The sequence below is a fragment of the Salmo trutta genome, chromosome 14, assembly GCF_901001165.1.
Source record: "Salmo trutta chromosome 14, fSalTru1.1, whole genome shotgun sequence".
NCBI lineage: Eukaryota > Metazoa > Chordata > Actinopteri > Salmoniformes > Salmonidae > Salmo > Salmo trutta.
The window spans coordinates 16,993,632-17,003,956 of NC_042970.1; the positions used below are offsets into that span (position 1 = coordinate 16,993,632).

The following is a 10,325-nucleotide window of genomic DNA, read 5'->3' on the forward strand; positions in this document are numbered from 1 at the left end:
ACTTCTCTTCACCAGTTGAAATTAGACAATCAATTATAAGGACTGCACATGTGTTTTTTTATTATGACAGGGTGTAAGAGCAATTAGGTAACAGATCAGGAAAGACATTATATTACACATGATTAGATTGTAAAGTCAAAGATGATACAGTTTATATCTTAAACGTATATCCTTGAAAGATCTAAAGTATTTAGTCCAATCTTAACTCTCTCTGAATGGCCATATGCTGTACAAGTCTATATCATCCGATAGTCAAAATGTTTGTATTTACTACCTTCTTAAATGATGTATTTCTGATTTTAAAAAACATTTCCCCCAGGGTCTTGACAGGAACTGCTTGTGTAGAGATGAATTAGCATTTAACAAGGAACATTTCTGTTGTTTAGTGGAAGCTAATTTGACTCAATAAAGGAAAACATTGATTAGAAATTAAATTCAGCAAGACAGAACATGATAAATATTTGTTCTATATACAGGCATATGTTTTTGTCAGCGGTAAAATCCACTGTGAGATAATAAAATGTGACTGAATCAGTAATAAAGCGTTTAAACACTATGCATTCAACAATGTCCTCATAGGTGGGGACTAAGTTACATTGTACATTTAATGTAGAGGATCTGCGTCAGTCTCACACGTGTAAGTTGTGATGATGAGTGTGTGCTCTCTCAGCATCATTGATCCCAACATCAGGCAGCAGATCTGGGGGTCACTAGTTTCCCAGATTCACACAACACTCTGTGAGTCACTCTCTATCACCCCCCACCTCTCCACCTGTTCCATGAGACGTGACCATTGTCCCCCAGCAATAAGAACACTGAGCATGTGGCAGCTCCACATTCCTCATTGTCCTCCTAAGCTCACCCATTGGCTACAGACTGAAAATCCAACAAGCCCAAGACCCACACATTCATGCAGATTATGGACTATATGTAGGAGAGATGAAGCCATTAGGAATCAGATTCACTCTACACGGAGACCTCTACAGTACAGAGATCTAGTCATGGCACCTACAATCACTTCAGCTATGATCTACTCTAACGAGCACCTGACTCTGACCAACAAGGTAATTTGAGTTACAAATAGTGTCACATTGTTTCAGTATATTCTTCTAGATATCATCCATTCATGTCAGCTCTGTTGTATTTAGAATAATATTTTTAATGACTCTCCTCTTCTCTTCTTGCAGCTAAGAAAGCCAGTGGTTGAAAAGTTACGCAGAGATCGTATCAACAACAGCATTGAGCAGATCAAGTCTCTCTTGGAGAGAGCCTCAACCAGCAGCCAGATTTCAAAATGGAGAAAGCCGACATCTTAGAGATGACAGTTTGGTTAGTGAGACGACAGCAACAGAACCAGCCAGTGAGCTCCTCCTCCTGCTCAGCAGCTGTCAATCAGGGTTACTCAGGTGTGTCCAAGAGATTGTGCACTTCCTGTCCAAGGATGAGGTGAAGACACAGTCCCAGAGAAGACTGCTGAGCCGCTTCCAGAGCCTGCATCCATCCTCTGATAAGAACAGGAGGGAGAGTGACCTGCCTCAGTTCAGCTCCCAGCCCAGCACAGCATCAGCAAAGAGAAGAGTCCAGTCAACATCACTCTCTGGAGTCTCTGGTAGAGTCCTACAGACTGGAACTCCACTCTCAAACAAACTCAATGGACCATGTTGGTCTAACATTAATGTGATGGACAGTGATCAGAGATCTTCTTCATATTCTGCTTGTGCAGGTTGTTTTAAAAGTTGCGTTTCGATTGAAACTTTTCATTTCAGTTGTACTGAACAAGTAAAATAAATATTTATTTTTTACAAAGAAAACAATGATATCTACGAACATTGCATTTTTGTGATGTTAATAACCTTTATGTTTTGTGAAGCATGTGTAGATTATGTGTTTATTCATGATTAACATCAACTTCAATGGTCCTCCATGAGGACTTTTAACCCAAAATGGGTATTTTGTCATCAATCTTTTTGTGATTGTCTATAGAGGCCCACAGGGGATGTGTCATAATACCCACTTATTTTTCCCATAGGGGATTTTAGAAACACAAAAAATAAGGGTTGAGTTGCGTGTAGGCTTACCCTGGCGTAACGTTTTGCTAACCATTTAAATCTCTCTCAGACAAGGTGACTTTTATCTGTATTTACTCTCAGATTCAAAAATGACAATTAGCATCAAAGTAGACATCATGCAAGACTACAAATCCCTACAAGCTCCTGCACGTCATCTCTAGCTGACACCCTTGCTAACAGTTATTGTGTCAATTTAAAACTTGCACAAAAGAGCCCACATAATTGTCAATTTAAAGAAATGTAGCCAATGTATTCATTACTACATTTAGCTAACATTAGATAGTTAATCCAGACTTTTTTACCTTTGCCTTGATTCGGCAGTCTCATACTAAAATCCCCTACGGGAAAAATGAATGGTGGAAAAACGATTGGAACCATTTCGCTGCTTGACCGCTAGGTTTTATGGGTATTATGACTCAGACTGTTGCACTCCATTATCGATCTTTGTAAAGGTCAACTCGTATTTAAGAATAAGCAATTTTGTTACAACATAATTGTTGTAGTGATATTGTCATATTAACATTATATTGAGCATATTCTGTGACGTATGTATCAGTATTAGTTCGGCATTTGTTATTGATCAATTTGAGCTACAGAATCACTGATCCTCAATGAGGATTATTTACCCAAACTGGGAATTATACATGTAATTATAACTCTGTGATTAGAAATCAATGAACTGTTTAAAGATCAGACTTTATGGGTGAAAATGTTACTCAAATTATTTGAATAATGTTTTTATTGTAAAGGGTAGAAAATGTTTTCTCTCAATGTGAAACCTTAATTTATTTTAGACAATATGTTGTCTTTTATAAAGACAGTAAATGTGTATCCTATACTCTGTTAGAGTATCATATGTCTTGGAGATTGATCCAAGTTCTGGTTGTGATGTGTAATCACCTAAACTATTCACCTTATATTTAGGTGTTCAAGTCTATGTCAATAAATCCCCAAATAATGAAATTAAATCATTTGTTATTGTTCTTGATCTTTCCTTCTCTCTACTGTCATCAACATATTGACTGTAGAATACAACACAGATCTACTGTATAATGTCATATTTATTTTTGCAATGATTTGTAAAGAAGTTTGGGAAGTTTAAAATATTGCATCTCAATCAAGTAATCTACAGTGGTCCCAGTATTAAGCAGGAACAGAAATAGTGATGCTTTTATACGTCTAACATGCTGACCACACGCATGCGCCATCACGCGTGCGGTCAGCATGTTAGACACCTAAAGGAATCACAGGTTGAAATATCATCACCAACACGCGTGCGGTCAGCATGTTAGACACCTAAAGGAGTTGAAATATCAGAACGAACTCTGAACCAACCATATTAATTTGGGGACAGGCCGAAAAGCATGAAACATTTATGGAAATTTAGCTAGCTAGCTTGCTGTTGCTAGCTAATTTTTCCTGGGAAATAAACATTGAGTTGTTATCCTACCTGAAATGTACAAGGTCCTCTACTCCAACAATTGATCCACTGATAAAAGGGTAAATTTAGTTTGTTTCTAGTAATCTCTCCTCCTTCAGGCTTCTTCTTCTTCTTTGGACTTTATATGGTGGTTGGACACCAACTTTAAGATGCACTACCACCACCAACTGTACTGGAGTGTGGACCTCAGCTCATTTTTCAATCACCCACGTGGGTATATGTTCCTAAAAACCAATGAGGAGATGAGAGAGACGGGACTTGCAGCGCGCCAGGCATCACAAACAGAACCAAGTTCTATTTTAACACCTGGCTACACAGACGCTCGTTGAGGCACGAGACGCGAGCTGTGTGGTCAGCATGTAAGAAGAAAATACCCAGGGTGTGGACATGAAGCTAGAGTTAGGGTTAGGGTTATGGTTAGGGTTGAAACGGGGTGTGGACATGAAGCTAGAGTTAGGGTTGTGTTAAGTGTTAGGATTCAGACGGGGTGTGGACATGAAGCTAGAGTTATGGTTAGGGTTGAAACAGGGTGTGGACATGAAGCTAGAGTTATGGTTAGGGTTATGGTTAGGGTTGAAACAGGGTGTGGACATGAAGCTACAGTTAGGGTTATGTTTAGTGTTAGGATTCAGACGGGGTGTGGACATACAGTAAAACTAGGGTTAGGATTAAGGTTAGGGTTAAGGTGATGGCTAAAATCAACATGTCACTTGTCTCTCATTGATCCAATTTAGGTCAGAACCAAGACAAGTGCTACTCTATACTGCTGACTGTTCTTTAACTCAAATCATTTCCTCCAATCCAAGTTTTTCAGGGAACCTTCTCTAGTACCAGATGCTGTTTTGGTAATTGAAGCATATTTAATGGTTGCCTAGAAACTGGACTAAACTGAATACCTAATATGATGCATTATAATAAGGCACACTTCTATTGTTCCTCCATTGAGAGCAGTGAATGGAGAGAGTGTGGGAAACCAAGGAAAACTCACTCACAGACCCTCTTTGGGACAATAGACTCAGACTTCTGTACCCTGTATGATGAGGGGTGGAAGGAATTTCACTAGTAAAGTTTCATCATTGAATTCTAGAAATGAATTATATCACAGATATAATGAATTATAAGGACAGCACAAGTATTTATTTTATTATGACAGGGTGTAAGAGGAATTCGGTAACAGATCAGGAAATACATTATATTACACTTTATGCAAACATGCGTACATTGTAGTAGTCCTGTGTAACTCAGTAGGTAGAGCATGGAACTTGCAATGCCAGGGTTGTGGGTTCAAGACCTACAGGTGATCAGTACAAAAAAAATATGAAAATTTATCAACTCACTATTGTAAGTCACACTGGATAAGAGTGTCTGCTAAAATGTGAATGTTGTATCGAAGGTTATACATCTTATATCTAAAACATATATGCCTGAAATATCTTCAGTATTCAGTCCAATCTTGACCATCTCTGAATGGCCATATGCTGTACAAGTCTATTTCATCCGATAGTCCAAATATTTGTATTTACTACATTCTTCATTTATGCATGTCAGATGTATTTTTTTATTTTCTCCCCCAGGGGCTTAATGGGAACTGCTTGTGTAGAGATGAATTAGCATTTAACAAGGCACACTTCTGTTGTTAGGTGGAAGCACTGTCAATGGGCAGAGTGTGGGAAAGCTCTGGAGAGCAGAGTCTCAGTCTAGTGTCATCATCATCATCATCAGTCCGACCAGAACCTGTCTGTCTGGGGAACACCCAGAACCACTGGGGAATAGCCACACTTATAGAAGGGAATTAAACAATAGCTGAATACATCAGTTTCTCCAGGGTACAAACATAACGTAGAAATGAACACTGATAAAGTACAGTATATGTCTTGCAGCACACTTTTAGGACAAAATCAAGTGTTCTACTGTTTCCCTCCAGAATCCAGATGGTCTGTGATGTCATACTCTGTCTATAGTACAACACAGAGCCAATAGCCGTCACTAATGCTCTACTGAGCAGCTTTTATAGTGCATTGATCATAGCACACAGGACTGTGGGAAACTCAGATCAGCTCTCTACTCACACTGACCAGTAACCTCAAGTCAGAGGACACATCTGCTACCTCTGGACTCCAGAGTGCTTGACATATAATTACTACTTCTGACTTTAGAGACCTCATGATATTGATACAATATCGAACCTGTGAACTTAACCACAAGCTATATTTCTCTGCATATAAACGTACTTTATATTTTCGATATTGGACACAATATTTTTTTGTTGTTGACAAAAATGAAATTCAGCAGCACAGAAAATTATAAATATGTTTTACTTTTCAATTGTGACAAAATGTAAAACACTATACAATATCATAACTTTTGTCATTATCTTATTATTATTATTGTGAGATAATAAAATGTGACTGAATCAGTAATAAAGCGTTTAAACACTATGCATTCAACAATGTCCTCATAGGTGGGGACTAAGTTACATTATAAATTTAATGTAGAGGATCTGCGTCAGTCTCACACATGTAAGTTGTGATGATGAGTGTGTGCTCTCTCAGCATCATTGATCCCAACATCAGGCAGCAGATCTGGGGGTCACTAGTTTCCCAGATTCACACAACACTCTGTGAGTCACTCTCTATCACCCCCCACCTCTCCACCTGTTCCATGAGACGTGACCATTGTCCCCCAGCAATAAGAACACTGAGCATGTGGCAGCTCCACATTCCTCATTGTCCTCCCAAGCTCACCCATTGGCTACAGACTGTGAGAAATTCCAACAAGCCCAAGACCCACACATTCATATGCAGATTATGGACTATATGTAGGAGAGATGAAGCCATTAGACATCAGATTCACTCTACACAGAGACCAGTACAGCACAGAGATCTAGTCATGGCACCTACAATCACTTCAGCTGTGATCTACTCTAATGAGCACCTGACTGACCAACAAGGTAAATTGAAGAATCAATTTCAAGGAACTGTATCTTATTTGATTGATTATTTATTTGTTTCATTATTATCTCATAATAAGGTTATTAATTACTCTCCTCTTCTCTTCTTGCAGCTAAGAAAGCCAGTGGTGAAGTTACACGGAGAGACGTATCAACATCAGCATTGAGCCGCTCAATTCTCTCCTGCGTCCAGAGATCCTCAACCAGCAGTCAGACTCCAAGCTGGAGAAAGCCAACATCCTGGAGATGACATTTTGCTCCTGAGATAACAGCAACAGTACCAGGGTTACAGTGTTACTCCAGGGGTGTCCATGAGATTGTGCACTTCCTGTCCAAGGATGAGGTAAAGACACAGTCCCAGAGAAGACTGCTGAGCCGCTTCCAGAGCCTGCATCCATCCTCTGATAAGAACAGGAGGGAGAGTGACCTGCCTCAGTTCAGCTCCCAGCCCAGCACAGCATCAGCAAAGAGAAGAGTCCAGTCATCCCTCTCTGGAGTCTCTGGTAGAGTCCTACAGACTGGAACTCCACTCTCAAACAAACTCAATGGACCATATTGGTCTAACATTAATGTGATGGACAGTGATCAGAGATCTTCTTCATCGCCTGAGTATATAGTATTTTTTTAAAGTCTTGCAGTGATTGAGACTTTTCATTTCAGTTGTATTGAAGTAAAAGTATTTTTCTGAGAAAAATGTGTAATGTATGAAAACAATATTGTTGTTGTGTTCATTGAAATCATAACCTTGATTATGTTGATCATGTTTTTATTCATGATTAACCATAGCTTTAATGGTCCTACATGAGGACTTTTAACCCAATCTGTTTGTGATTGTCTATGACAGATCTGTTTTTAGGTCAAAATGTATAAGCAACATTTTTTTTTACCACTACATTGTATTAAGCGTCTTCTGTGAAGCATGTATCAGTTATATTGATAATGTTCAACCTGAGTTATAGCATCACTGTTCCTCTATGAGAATTATTTACCCAAACTGGGTATTATGTTATCATCACTCTGTGATTATCACTATTTTATCTGTTTTACTACCTGAAAAACGTATTTACTGCAGATGTTGTCTCATTGTAAAACCCTTGTTTATTTCAAACAATTCTGTGTGTCTTTACTCTGATGGAGTATCATGTCTTGGAGATTTATCCACGTTCTTGTTGTGACATTGAATCACTTTATTTGCACCTTAAGTTAAGTTGTTATCTATAATGTGACTCATTGAGTCCATTTTAATAAAATACATGTAATCAAATTAATTACTTTGCTCTTGTTCTTTCCTTTTCCCTCCTGTTACTATGACAACATTTCAGCTCAACAACATGCCAAATGCTTAAAAATATCAATTTTGGTCTAAGATGAATGTATTGAGCAGTTATTATCAAGTAATTATCTTCTTAATTTATTGTTTATTATTTTATTTAACGTTTATTTAACTAGGCAAGTTAGTTAAGAACAAATTCTTATTTACAATGACAGCCTACCAAAAGGAAAGAGGCCTCCTGCGGGGATGGGGGCTGGGAAAACACACATTACGACAAGAGAGACACCACAACACTACATAAAGAGAGACCTAAGACATATCAAGGCAGCAACCAATGACAACACAGCATGATAGCAACACAACATGGCAACAACACAGTAGCAACACAACATTGCAGAAGCACAACATGATAGCTACACAGAACATAGTACAAACATTATTGGGCACAGACAACAGCACAAAGGGCAAGAAGGTAGAGACAACAATACATCACTCAAAGCAGCCACAACTGTCAGAAAGTGTCCATGATTGAGTCTTTGAATGAAGAGATTGAGATAAAACTGTCCAGTTTGAGTGTTTTTTTGCAGCTCATTCCAGTTGCTAAATGCAGCGAACTGAAAAGATGAGTGAACCAGGGATGTGTGTGTGTTTGGGGACCTTTAACAGAATGTGACTGGCAGAACAGGTGTTGTGTGTGGAGTATGAGGGCTGCAGTAGGTATCTCAGATATGGGGGAGTGAGGCCTAACAGGGTTTTATAAATAAGCATCAACCAGTCGGTCTTGCAATGGGTATACAGAGATGGCCAGTTTACAGAGGAGTATAGAGTGCAGGGATGTGTCCTATAAGGAGTATTGGTGGCAAATCTGATGGCCGAATGGTAAAAAAACATCTAGTCGCTCGAGAGCACCGTAATCTAGCATGGGTAGGATGGTCATCTGAATCAGGGTTAGTTTGGCAGCTGGGGTGAAAGAGGAGCGATTACGATAGAGGAAGCCAAGTCTAGATTTAACTTTAGTCTGCAGCTTTGATATGTGCTGAGAGAAGGACTGTGTACCATCTAGCCATACTCCCAAGTACTTGTATGAGGTGACTACCTCAAGCTCTAAACCCTCAGAGGTAGTAATCACACCTGTGGGGAGATGGGCATTCTTCTTACCAAACCACATGACCTTTGTTTTGGAAGGGTTCAGAACAAAGTTAAGGGCAGAGAAAGCTTGTTGGACACTAAGAAAGCTTTGTTATAGAGCGTTTAACACAAAATCCGTGGAGGGGCCAGCTGAGTGTAAGACTGTATCATCTGCATATAAATGGATGAGAGAGCTTCCTACTGCCTGAGCTATGTTGTTGATGTAAATTGAGAAGACCGTGGGGCCTAGGATCTAGGATCGAGCCTTGGGGTACTCCCTTGATGACAGGCAATGGCTGAGACAGCAGATGTTCTGACTTTATACACTGCACTCTTTGAGAGAGGTAGTTAGCAAACCAGGCCAAAGACCCCTCAGAGACACCAATACTCCTTAGCCGGCCCACAAGAATGGAATGGTCTACCGTATCAAAAGCTTTGGCCAAGTCAATAAAAATATCAGCACAACATTGCTTAGTATCAAGTGCAATGGTGACATCATTCCATCACGTGCACAGGGGGTTTATGATGTAAGTTATGAAGCTTTATGTCATGATATGTAGGCCTACCTGAAATGTAATTAAACTGTCAGAATTACCATGGAAATGTGTGATGTTGCTAGTGATAGTGAATGCCAAATTGAGCAAAATGTTCTCATTTGAATGAAGCCATTCCACTGGGCACATACTTCAACTCAATGTGTATTCCACATTGGTTCAACATAACTTAATTGAAATGACGTGGAAACAACGTTGATACAACCACTGAAGTGGGATGATAATGCAACGCCATTAATGCTGAAGGTGTGGGCACAATTTTCTTTTCTTAATAAAGCCATTTAAAGAACAAATTGATTAGTAATTGAACAATGAGATCAAATCAAAAATGGCTCGAAAATGTGCGTGGTGCCACAATGTGGTGTTACTTGTTGTTGGACGTGGCAGAGAACGATCATTGTGCAAGTTAAAAGCACCCAAAGGTATTGGAACAGTTGTATGCCTATGCATGTACATTTAGAGGTCTGTGAATAGGATATAGACTGCAAGAGTCAATTAATGACGTTAATTTAATGCAAATATTTATCAAAGACATATATAGTGATGAAACATCACCACACAAATGTAGTGGGAAAAAAACATGTTCTCTTAGTATAGATTGCAATAACAGACAATCCCAAAAAGATGGATGATGCAGTATAATACCCATTTTGGGTTAAAGGTTCTCATGGAGGATCGTTGGTTATTGTTGATCATGAATAAAAACATAATCAGCATAGTCAACATATGTTGCACAGAACATAAGATTATGATTTCAATTATAACTGTAATTAATTATATCGTTTTCATAGATCAAATAATTTTATTAGATACATTTCTTCAGCACATCTAAAGTTAATAGTCTCAATCACAGCAAGACTTTGAAAACCTTCTGCATGAACTGAAGATTAAGAAGATATCTTTCTATTCT

General features: G+C 38.9%; 1 pseudogene; it reads left to right on the forward strand.

Annotated features, from left to right (window-relative positions):
• Positions 1 to 977: 977 nt before the first annotated feature.
• Positions 978 to 1,703, forward strand: LOC115207074 (transcription factor HES-5-like; annotated as a pseudogene).
• The last annotated feature ends 8,622 nt before the right edge of the window (positions 1,704 to 10,325 follow it).